The sequence below is a fragment of the Astatotilapia calliptera genome, chromosome 8 (genome assembly GCF_964374335.1).
Source record: "Astatotilapia calliptera chromosome 8, fAstCal68.1, whole genome shotgun sequence".
Classification (NCBI taxonomy): Eukaryota; Metazoa; Chordata; class Actinopteri; order Cichliformes; family Cichlidae; genus Astatotilapia; species Astatotilapia calliptera.
The window spans coordinates 30,791,744-30,802,494 of NC_137429.1; the positions used below are offsets into that span (position 1 = coordinate 30,791,744).

A 10,751-nucleotide genomic window follows, 5' to 3' on the forward strand; every position below is an offset into this window, starting at 1 on the left:
GGATGAACTCAAAAGGCAGCTTTATTGCTGACAAGATGACAGGAAAATACAAAACTTAAACTGGGCACAATAAACTAATACTTGGAGAGAGACACAGGGAAATCCACGCAGCATGAGGGACGACACGACACTGACTCAGAGAAACACAGGGTTTAAATACACTGGGAAGTAACGAGGGGAATGAGACACAGAAGGAGGGCACAGCTGGGAGAAATCAGGACTGACGAGACAAGCAAAGCAGGACGCATTCACATAAGACACGGACCTTCAAAGTAAAACAGGAAGTATCACACAGAGACGCGAACTTGACACAGTGGAGACAGCAACTAAGAAATACAGAGACATGAACCATAAGGCAGAGGACTCTAAGAACCAAAATACACAGGGAAATACTCAGCTGGGAACACAAGAGACTAGACTAGAGAGAGTAACAAAAAACCAACCATGAGAACATAATGCACAATGCAGGGTGACAGAAAACAAGAAACTCAAACATGCAAAGACACACAATTACACAGAACAGAGGGGACACAGAGAGACATGAAGGGCAAGGGATCAAAACTAGAAGCCATAGAATAAATCATACACAAGTACAATAATACAAAAATCACAAAGAACTAAAAACGCTGGGTCAGGAGACCCAGGACCGTGACAGAAACATATTATTATATTTTCTAAATCTACATAAATAGCTTGGTTCCTTAAACTTAGGAAACTGAAAGTGGAAATTAAATTAAACATCGAGTCACAAAGCTCACAGACAGGAACCTGCAGTCTCCTGGCTGACATCCTATTCATCGCTCCACATGTGGACTTCATGGTTACTCTTGCTCCCACCCAGCCGTGATCAGTGAACCAGTGCAATCATGCCAAAGGATGCCCTGTGCACCTCTGAGTCACCAGCAGCTTCCACAGCAGCAGTATTTGAGAGGAACAGTGTGTACACACATATGTACACACAGGTTCATGATGTAATATCCTGTGCTGAGCAGGTCCCTGCAAGTCTCTTATCACAGCCAGTTCTCCACTTCACACAGCCTGAGGTGAACGATCTGCATCCTGCTCCTCCAGCTAAATAATCTCACCCCGCACCTTCCCCTCCTGAGGAGTTGGACGGCCACACGATCCCTGCTAATGAGGCCAGCCGTGGGCTTTCAGCAGAGCCACCTTCCATCACAGTAACAACAAACAAACTCCCAGTCTGCTCTACAGTCTGTGTTCTGATGCACAGTACTGACGTGTTGTTTGAGGGCTGGCACGAGGAGTAACGATAAGATTCAAACACGGCCGCGTCTCACTTTCTTCACTCTGTTTTTCTCTGTCTCTTTACCTATCATCCCACCCCCGCAGTAAAGGGTCAGGGGATTTCGTGGGTGGCATCTATAAATAGATAATCATCTCCCTCGGCAACATCGACTTACAAACACCAGGCAGGATTGTGTGTGCCCCCGCACAAACACACGAACAGGTTCTCTCTCCCCTGGATTAGTAAATAGGAAAATAACAGAGGGATACGTATAGGCAGGGGGTTTGCAGTGTAACTGCCAGCAGCACTACAGACATACACAACTAAATAATGAAGCCCCATTTATTATTACTGCACATGGAACAAGCTGAGAGCTGTTTGAAGTGCTCTGGCTTCCCCTTCATCTTCCCTCCCTGTGATTCCATCCATCTCCATCTCTTAGTCACTCTCTCTCGCCTCTTGTTCTGTCGTCTTCCTTCTTTTCAGCATCTTTTGGATGAGCTTATGTGTGCGGAGAACAGCCTGCTTCTTTAAGAAGTGCACATGCTTAGAGACGGACCAAAGTGTCCTGAGATAACTTCTTTCAGCCATGCAGGGAAACTGGGTCAGCGCTGGAGATAAAGTAGGAGTAGCAGCCAGGGAACGAGCCGAAACACAGTTACGCACAAAAATAAAAGCAAATGATATAATGGCAACATTGTCTACACTAGACAGACATGCACTCACCAGCCATTTTATTAGGTATACCCGTTTAACAGAACAAATATCAAATCAGCCAATCGCAGCTCGGAGCATTTAGGCATGTAGACGCAGTCATGACAACCTGCTGAAGTTGAAAGCGAGCATCAGAATGTGAGGAGGGACTTTGCATGTTGCTGAGGAGTATTTCAGAAAGTACTGATCTGCCGTTCTCTCACACCTCATAGAGAATGTGTGAACGGCTGTGTCGTGGCTCAAGAGTTGGGAGTTCGCCTTGTAATCGGAAGGTTGCCGGTTCGAGCCCCGGCTTGGACAGTCTCGGTCGTTGTGTCCTTGGGCAAGACGCTTCACCCGTTGCCTACTGGTGGTGGTCAGAGGGCCCGGTGGCGCCAGTGTCCGGCAGCCTCACCTCTGTCAGTGCGCCCCAGGGTGGCTGTGGCTACAATGTAGCTGCCATCACCAGTGTGTGAATGTGTGTGTGACTGGTTGGATGACAGGTTGTGTAAAGCGCTTTGGGGTCCTTAGGGACGAGTAAAGCGCTATATAAATACAGGCCATTACCATTTACTTTGTTGATGCCATCGCTGGGCTGAAGCCGTCAATAAAACAGAATTATTAAAAGTTTAGAAATGAGACAAAAGACAGCCGCTCACCTGTCTGTGTGAACACTGCCGTGCTGTGAGACAGGAGTGCTAACCACAGCACCGCTGTGCCTCCTTACCTTCAGGAGCTTGGAGATGGGTTTGGTCCTACCCACGAGAACTGGGACCGTAATAATAAAACTAATGTTGGCAGGCTTCACGGCTGTGTTGATCCCATCATGAACTGATCTCCAGCTCCTCCTGCCAAGAAAATCCTGCTTTCAGGCATGTCTCTGTCAAAACCACTGTAGTGGGAAATTATTCTACTGCCCAAAGACCAAGTAATGATATTTTGGTGAGGGGCTGGCTGAATTCCACAATTTTTCAAAGACTAGATCTTTATCCAGGATTTTCCACATGAAGGTCCCGTAAACAGAGTTTGGAAGTATATTTGCAGCACTCACTACTATTACAGTATTAAGGTTTACTGTTCATTTAACCCTTTCATGCACAGTGGTCATTGCAGCTATTCAAAGGTTCTTGTATTTGTGTCAGTGTTGATGGTATACTGGCACAGAAACCACTACACACTGATGTGTCCCTTCATACCTAATTTATAAGACAAAACATATGTTGTCATTTAAAAAATGAAGTTCAAAAATCTTTTTTTCATGTCTAAAGACACCTGTCGGATTTAGGTTGTCATAATTCAATTCAATTCATTTCAATAAAACTTTATTGATCCCAAAGGTTGGCCCCGAACAAAACTGGGTATGAAAGGCTTAAAGAACTTGCTCCCAGTCAGTACATTAGGATGTCTTGTTTCTTCAGGTTTGATTGGTCCACTGACTGCACTGAAAAAAATATGTTGTTGGATTTACTTAATTCAATGGTGGACATTTGTTGCACACAGATGTTTTGCTTTGGCAGCAACTTAAACAATTGAATTAAATTAACACAATTTATTCATGTTCAATAAACTTGTGCAATTTGTGTTGATAAAATGTGACTTAAACATGTTTTGATGAAGTAATTTGAGCTCTTGGAATATTTTAATCCTTCACAATTTTCTCACGTTATCCCAACACGATTCAATAACTTTTACCCAATACTACTTGGTCACTTAAATACTACATGTTATCTTCAAATTACATTTTGCTATTATATTCTAGTATCAAATACACAATTTTCAAATGGAGGCCTTATAACAGATTGTATTGTTCTCTTCCAAGATGGTTGCTGGCATCCACCAGTAACCTTTCAAAACAACATGTCTAATTTCACTGCAGTAGGTAAAGAATTAAACTGACATTACTCCTCTACTGAATCTATATAAATCAACAGTTAAATAATGTCAGTTCTTCCGTGTTCTCTGGAATCAATCACAGAAAAGAAATTGGACTGTTTCTTTTGAAAAATGTTGGGAAAGAACAATACAAAACATTCTATTTAAGGCCTCTGACATCAAGATTCAGTTAAACAACAATTATAACTAAACAATTTGAGGTAATGTTAGTTTCCATTAACATTAAATTAGGTTACTGAATTGGCAAACACCTTCCTATTAACACTACCCATTTTACCCCAATAACTAAAGAAATTAGCACTTGCAGGTCAAAACCTTTATTCAAGAGACGCAAAAATAACATTGATACAGTGACTGTCAAAAATTACAGCACTGATCATACTGTGACATCTTGGTTCAAAACAGCACACTTAGAAATATTCAACGTTCTTTACTTCAACTGAATGAAACTGAAAATACCATTTCACACGACCCATATGGGATATTTAGACTGTATAACTGTTCACGCTACATCTCTTCACTAGTAAAAGAAAGAAAAAATACAAAGAGAAATTTAAAAATGCTGCCAAACAGACAAACAGAACTTGTACAGAGCAAAAGGAAAAACAAACAACAACAAAAAAACGGCTCGTCCTCATGGCAGTTGCAGAGTATATAAAAATGAACCCTGCGATCTGTTCCTGGAATTGAGCTTCAAAAATGCAGCAGAACAAGTGTGAGATTGAAATGTCCTCTCACCTAGAGCTGGTCACCTCACATGCATAACAGTGAGCTTCGTTGCAGGAGCAGTTTTGTCTTAGTTGTGAGCTTTTCTTGAGAGCTGAGTTGCATCCAACTCCATTACCACCCATTGAATCACCTCAAAAGTGTAGCAGAGTTGTGATGGGTAACTCATATTGAAGGAATAAAAAAGGTCCAAACAGCATGGCTACTGCAAAGGTCACGTTATCCAGATCTTGAAGAACAACATCAGAAAAGTCATTGCCTGCCGCATCCTCTGGAGACAGATGTTCATTGTGGTTTTCTCAATCTGTGCAGTGGCCTCAGTCAAGTCCTGGTTAAACACAAAACATTTCTTTAAGATTCCTTTTTAAACTCATCTCTTTTGAATCTACCAGTTCTAATGTTAGAGTAATTTAAACCAATGCAAGCAACATAGTAAATAGCTATAGCCAAAGAGTGGCCTGCCATGCTGCCATTCATGGTCTAACAGAGTTTCTAAGAGAGGGTGAAAAACATAATAATTTCAAATGCTTTACATTAGCTTTTGTTAGAAAGACACCAGCCCATCAGAAATCCAGGTTATGTCACTCAGAAGATGTTAGAATTTAGACTTTCAGCCCCACAATTTGGTTAGCTGTTGGTCAGTTGGTCATTTTTTCAAACAAAAGCTAATATAAATATTGGTGGGATTTTCCTTTGTTCATTAGAATGACAAATTTAAAGTTTTTTCACACTGATGTGACCCCTAATACAGGGGTGGGGATGGGGCCTCAAGGGCCGGCGGCCGAGTTCACTACCAGGCCTCATGTGAACTTCAAATTATTAAAGAGGACTACTGGTCCTAACCAGTCCAATGAGGATCAAGTGGATAACTAAATGCATTTTTAAATGTTGCAAAGCCACAATCTACTCATAAAACACTCACCATGAACTCCTGCACCAAGATGTTGCAATTGTCTTTCACACAGATGCGGAGCACTTTGATGAGGGACTCCGAGCATTAATGTCATCCTTGACTATTATAACAAAGAAAACAGAGATTTGTGAACTTTTCAGTAGCACAGAAGAAAATGATCCCAGACAAAAACTCTTGACTTTTTAAACCAGTCAACATGCAACACCAGCATCTACAAAGCAATATCAAAAGTTCCTGTTTGACATCAACTTTATGGATATATAGTTTCCAGAACATTTATTTTTAAAAAAAGATAATTTTTTCTCAGTGGGCCAGTAAATGCATGACGAAAATTATGGCATCCTTTCGGTGGAATCAGTACTCACAGGTAATAGTTGACTGTTTCAATGGATGTAGCATAAAAATCTTTTACTGACCTAATGCAATACATATACACTTTGTAGTTAAAGAATTTTAAAGTTCTTACTGTCATTATGGCAGCTACATCCTTTAGCTTTGTGCCCTGTTCCCCTGATCACTTTGCAAACACTTTCAGCAGACTGTCAGAGAAAAACTCAGCTCCGTCAGAAACCTTGACTGTAAAGGCATGGTTGGGATGCACTGGAATGCTGCATTTTATCTGAAATGACATAAAATTATTTTGAAATAACAGCAGGCACTGTGCTTGGTTAATCAGTAATGTTTTGTTGAATAAAAACTGTGTTTCCAGATCTTATGGGATTAAAAAAAATCCAAAGATGTTTGTTTCTGATTTGCAACCCAACAACCCACAAGTTACAACCTCATTTCAGTTCAAGTGTGCATTAATGCGAGTCCAGTAATCACCTTTCTGGCAATACATACAGGTATAAGTTAAACCTATGGCAGATTTTGGATCTCTCAGTTGTATTAATAGGGTGAGTATGCATGCACCTAATAATTATAAAAAACCTATTATAATTAAGTTACAGAAACGAAAATAGAATATACTTTCTTACCATAACACCTTGAACCCACAATCCATCAGCTGACTCCTGGTGAAATGCAGAATAGAGGTCATCTCTCAATGTGCAGCAAAAAAAACAAAAACAAAAGGACAGCAGGTGAGGGCAGGAGGGGTAGGGATGTAAGCTAGCATAATGCCGCTGATGATATTAGCTAAAGCTGTTCAATGTCCAAAATCTCACTAACACCACGGTGCAGTAAATACACAATGTAACTGAAGAGTCAGTTGACAAATCTATTCACACAGAAAACCAAATTATGTTATGAGTGCCTCGTAATTAGGTTTAATGTGATATTACGGCTCTTGTGCCAAAGACAAATTCAAATGAAAAAGCGCCAATTCTTTGATAACAGATAAAACAGCAAATAAGCTAACGGCTCTTTTTTAGCATGTTACATGGCGACACTCTAGACGTTTAACTACATTTGGCTGAAATATGGTAAAAATGAATTCAAAAAATCAAGACATACCAAAAACGTAGAGTTGGCTGCTCGACTTGACTGAGATGGATGCCTTTTTTAAACCACGATCCAAAGCCCGCGAGATGAAATCACGCGTGGTTTCACGAGATTTAACGTTGCTATCTTATTGACTTACTTCACCTGAACATGATATGAACAATTTAATACACCCTTTCTGCATATCATGTAGTTTTTACACTATATAGTTACATTTAACTTTAAAACATGAGGCAATTGTGTTAAATGCATGCAAGATGCTTACATAAATCCAAGAGATGGCCAGTCCCTTTTTTTCAGTGTGAGATGAAACATGAACTGTGCCTTATCTACACTAACTAGCAGAAAAAGCTGTGATTGTTGTGACTGGCTGTCGTTTTCTTTCTTTCCTCATCCCCTTCTTTCTCCTCAGCCTTCCTCTCAGTTTGAGCACTTTTCCTCTTCAGTGTTCATCACTTCAAACTCATATTTTTATTCTTTGTTTTTTTGTTTTGAGTCCTGTGCAGCTTTTTGGCCAGTGAATGACAGCATCCCCCGAGCTCCTAACAGACGCTCACCCACTGCTCTGTCCATGTGAATTTTTAAAACATCCCTCTCTTGCCAAACTTCATTTACTCCCAGAAGAGGCAGCAGATAAAAATAGCTCATTTTGAAGGATCGTCCTCGGTGCTGCTGGCTACTCACGCTGAAACTCGTTTATTTACTGGAAACAAGACAGTAGAGGCTGGGATTTAATCAAAGCCACAAAAAACAAGTCAAAAAGCCAAGTATGGACTAACTGCACCCAGGGGACAACATGTCCACCGTGAGGTTGTTTAGAATATGTTGTCACACAGTGACGTTGAACACCCGCTCACTTCACCTCACGTCTGGCTCCTGCTTCATCACAGCGCTCGTGCATCACAGCTAGAACGAAGTCTCAGATCTTCTCTCCCAGCGACTACAACAGAAGGCAATGATGCTTCAGGGTTTACAACAACACACACTCTAAGAAATGATACATTGATGTTGCTAGCATTATGTAAACGTTTTATGTTAAAATTAATGTCACAATTGATTTTTAACTCTAAACACAAGGATATTGTTTTGATTTTAATTAATAACACAATATTTCAATACAACAAAATGCAGTACATTAAATTCAACGTAAAAAGTTCATTTAAAATGAACAGCACTTTAATTTGAAGAGGATTGTCCTAACAGGCTCTCCGTACTTCTCAGTTTGCACATGTGCAGTGTGGAAGTTTGAACAACTGCCATTTTCAACCGAAACTTGCATCATGCTCAGAAGCCTGGATAAAATCCATTGCCATTTGAGGATTATTTGGTAAGTACAACCATTTAAGGATGACATATTTGGTTAATGTGTACTAAATGATAAACATCCGACATTTTCGGGAGTACTTCTGTATGTTTTATTTTAAAACAAATGATGTCTGGTAATTTTTTATTTTTAGCATTCTAGCTTGTATGCCTCTCACAGGTGTTATTAGTCAGGCATTTAACAAATATTATTGGGCCCACTTCGGTGTAATTTCCCAAAATGTTTTACGATTCATGTTAAGCTGCAACTTGCCTACTAAGAACTGCAGCTTTAAAATTACTCCCAACATCTACCGCGCATGCTCCCTGGTGTCAGTAATGAGCACCAGGAGCGCCAGCGATCCGATCCGTTTGAAGAATGAAATATATGTATAGTGTATTTTAGAAACATGCATCAAATAAGTTGCTACATTGTTTGAAGGAATTCTACCCCGTGTTGATATCTGGTTTAGTGTTAATATCAGTGATTAAAGTGTAAGACATGCATTTATCTTGTGTCATTAAAATGCAGCATTATGTGTAATACAGCTATATGTAATGCATTTAACTCCTTGTATCAGTTCCATTGATTATCAAAGTGACAATTTGTGTGTTCCCCCTTCATTTTATGTTGGTCAGCTAGTTCTGTCTGTCAGTAGATGCAACAAAAGTGGCTCAGATGTGATTGTGGTTACTGTTATCTTTTATTGTAACTCTTGTTATCGTAATAAATACCAGAAAATATTGTGATAGGATTTTGAATCCATATTGCCGAGTTCTAATCTTCTATTTCATTTTAACATTTTTAGGGGTACAATTAATAATTATATTGTTGAACAGAATTGATTGATTGAATTGATTAAAGCAAAAGTGAAAGCTTTCATGTATTGTCAAAAATGAAAAGCTTCTAGTTTTGTGTTCATATATTTGTTGATCTGACTCAGAAGAATCAGTGCCTAACCAATCATTAACCTCACTGAATGTCACTAATGTGAGTTGTCAAACATTGTTTAATTACTCATCGCTAATCACTCATCTGTTAATATTTTTGACTTTGGTTTGGGAAGAGGTGGAAAAGAACCAAAATCTTGTCTCACATTGAGTTCTTATCTCCACCAGAATATCAGCATTGATGTTCGACGGGAATGCGTCCTAAAAACTATCTGTGTCTACTTAAATAAAAAGCCAGATGACCTGTTCAAGGAATTCTTGGTAAGTTAGAAAAGGGGAAAGATCAGTTTGTTTGTTTGTTTGGTTTTTTTAATTTGGGATAGTAAATTGAAGGTGGGCTCATTTGTTCATATGTATCTATATGCAAGTAACTTTTTCCCCCCTTTGTTTTCATTTTAAGGATGTGGATCTTAGTGCAAGAAGAGAAACGGAGCAGCTGACTTTAGGAGTCAGTGTTGTCAGACATGAAGGAGCAGACTCTGCAGATACACCTGAGGACATTGGTTTCATCATAGAAGGATACACTGTGCTGAAAGCTCTTAGTGATGTGGCAAAGGGGTGTGCCCTCCTGCTTGGACTAATCTACAGTCTAAATCTGAGGTACCCAAAGCACCTGAAATACATATTTGAATTTCTTCAGAAGGTGCTGATGGAGTTGGATGGGAACAACCTATCCATGAATGTGCAAGTTCTGAAAAACAAACTGCTTGAGTGAAACAGCCTGCACTGAACTAAAGAGGACACTGAACTGATTACAAGATTCTCAAACCCATCTCCTTGCACTTTATAAACTGTTCAGTTTGAATTCCGCAAGAACTTCTGCAAGGCCTCATACTTTTTGGCATGCTTTGTTCATGTTGAACTTTTACCACCATCCAGCTACATTGAACAAGACTGCTCCTAAGTTTGGACTTCATTTTAAGTTTTGGGGAAAAAAAAGGTTTTTTAAATATGGACAAAAATGCCACTAAAGTCATTTCTACTTGTTGTTTATAGGACTGTATTGTGAGTTTTCCATTGTACCCGAAGCAAGTTTAAATTAAGTCATGTTAATGTTAAAAATGTTGGAATCACAACACTTTCCAGTTTTAATAACTTGATTTTAACATTCTGCATTATGTCTTCCTGTACTTAATATGCACTTGCATATATGTGAAGATATTTTTGTTTAGGAAAAAGGCATTGATCTAGAATTTTGAACAGCTCAAAGTTTGCTTCAGCACATTTTACACCAAGTGTTATTAAAGTTGGGTTAACTGAATAAAATTGTGTTTGATTTATTCAATTTACTTTAAATAGAGTAAGTAATTTAATCCTATAGTTTCAGTAGAGCTCATTTAGGGTTAGTCAATTTATCAGATGTACTTAAAATTTGTTGTTCAAATTAAATGTGTCATACATTTTAGATTTCACTAACCCAGTTGTGTGGAACCGGTTGACATAACTGGGTGGAGTAAATGCAACATCTTATTTTATAGAGTAAGTAGGGCTTGTTTTGGTTGAGTAGATTTTATTTAGTGTTGTCAATTTAAGTCAACATGTTAGTTAGATCAACATTATGATATTTAGTTAATACAACACCAT

At 39.1% G+C, this 10,751-nt stretch overlaps 2 long non-coding RNA genes across 3 annotated transcripts; one reads left to right on the top strand and one right to left on the bottom strand.

The window, feature by feature from the left end:
• Nucleotides 1-4,133: 4,133 nt before the first annotated feature.
• LOC145430505 (uncharacterized) lies at nt 4,134-7,227 on the bottom strand. 2 transcript variants are annotated; one of them, XR_013911084.1, is made up of 5 exons: nt 7,180-7,226; nt 6,449-7,058; nt 5,938-6,090; nt 5,481-5,571; nt 4,134-4,886 (listed from the first exon to the last, which is right to left on the bottom strand). It is a non-coding gene; the product is annotated as an uncharacterized LOC145430505 (long non-coding RNA). The 2 variants fall into 2 exon arrangements; XR_013911083.1 differs by having other exon boundaries at nt 6,449-7,227.
• Nucleotides 7,228-8,134: 907 nt separating this feature from the next.
• On the top strand, nt 8,135-10,433 carry LOC113024844 (uncharacterized). The gene is made up of 3 exons (XR_003272716.2): nt 8,135-8,241; nt 9,336-9,428; nt 9,568-10,433. It is a non-coding gene; the product is annotated as an uncharacterized LOC113024844 (long non-coding RNA).
• The last annotated feature ends 318 nt before the right edge of the window (nt 10,434-10,751 follow it).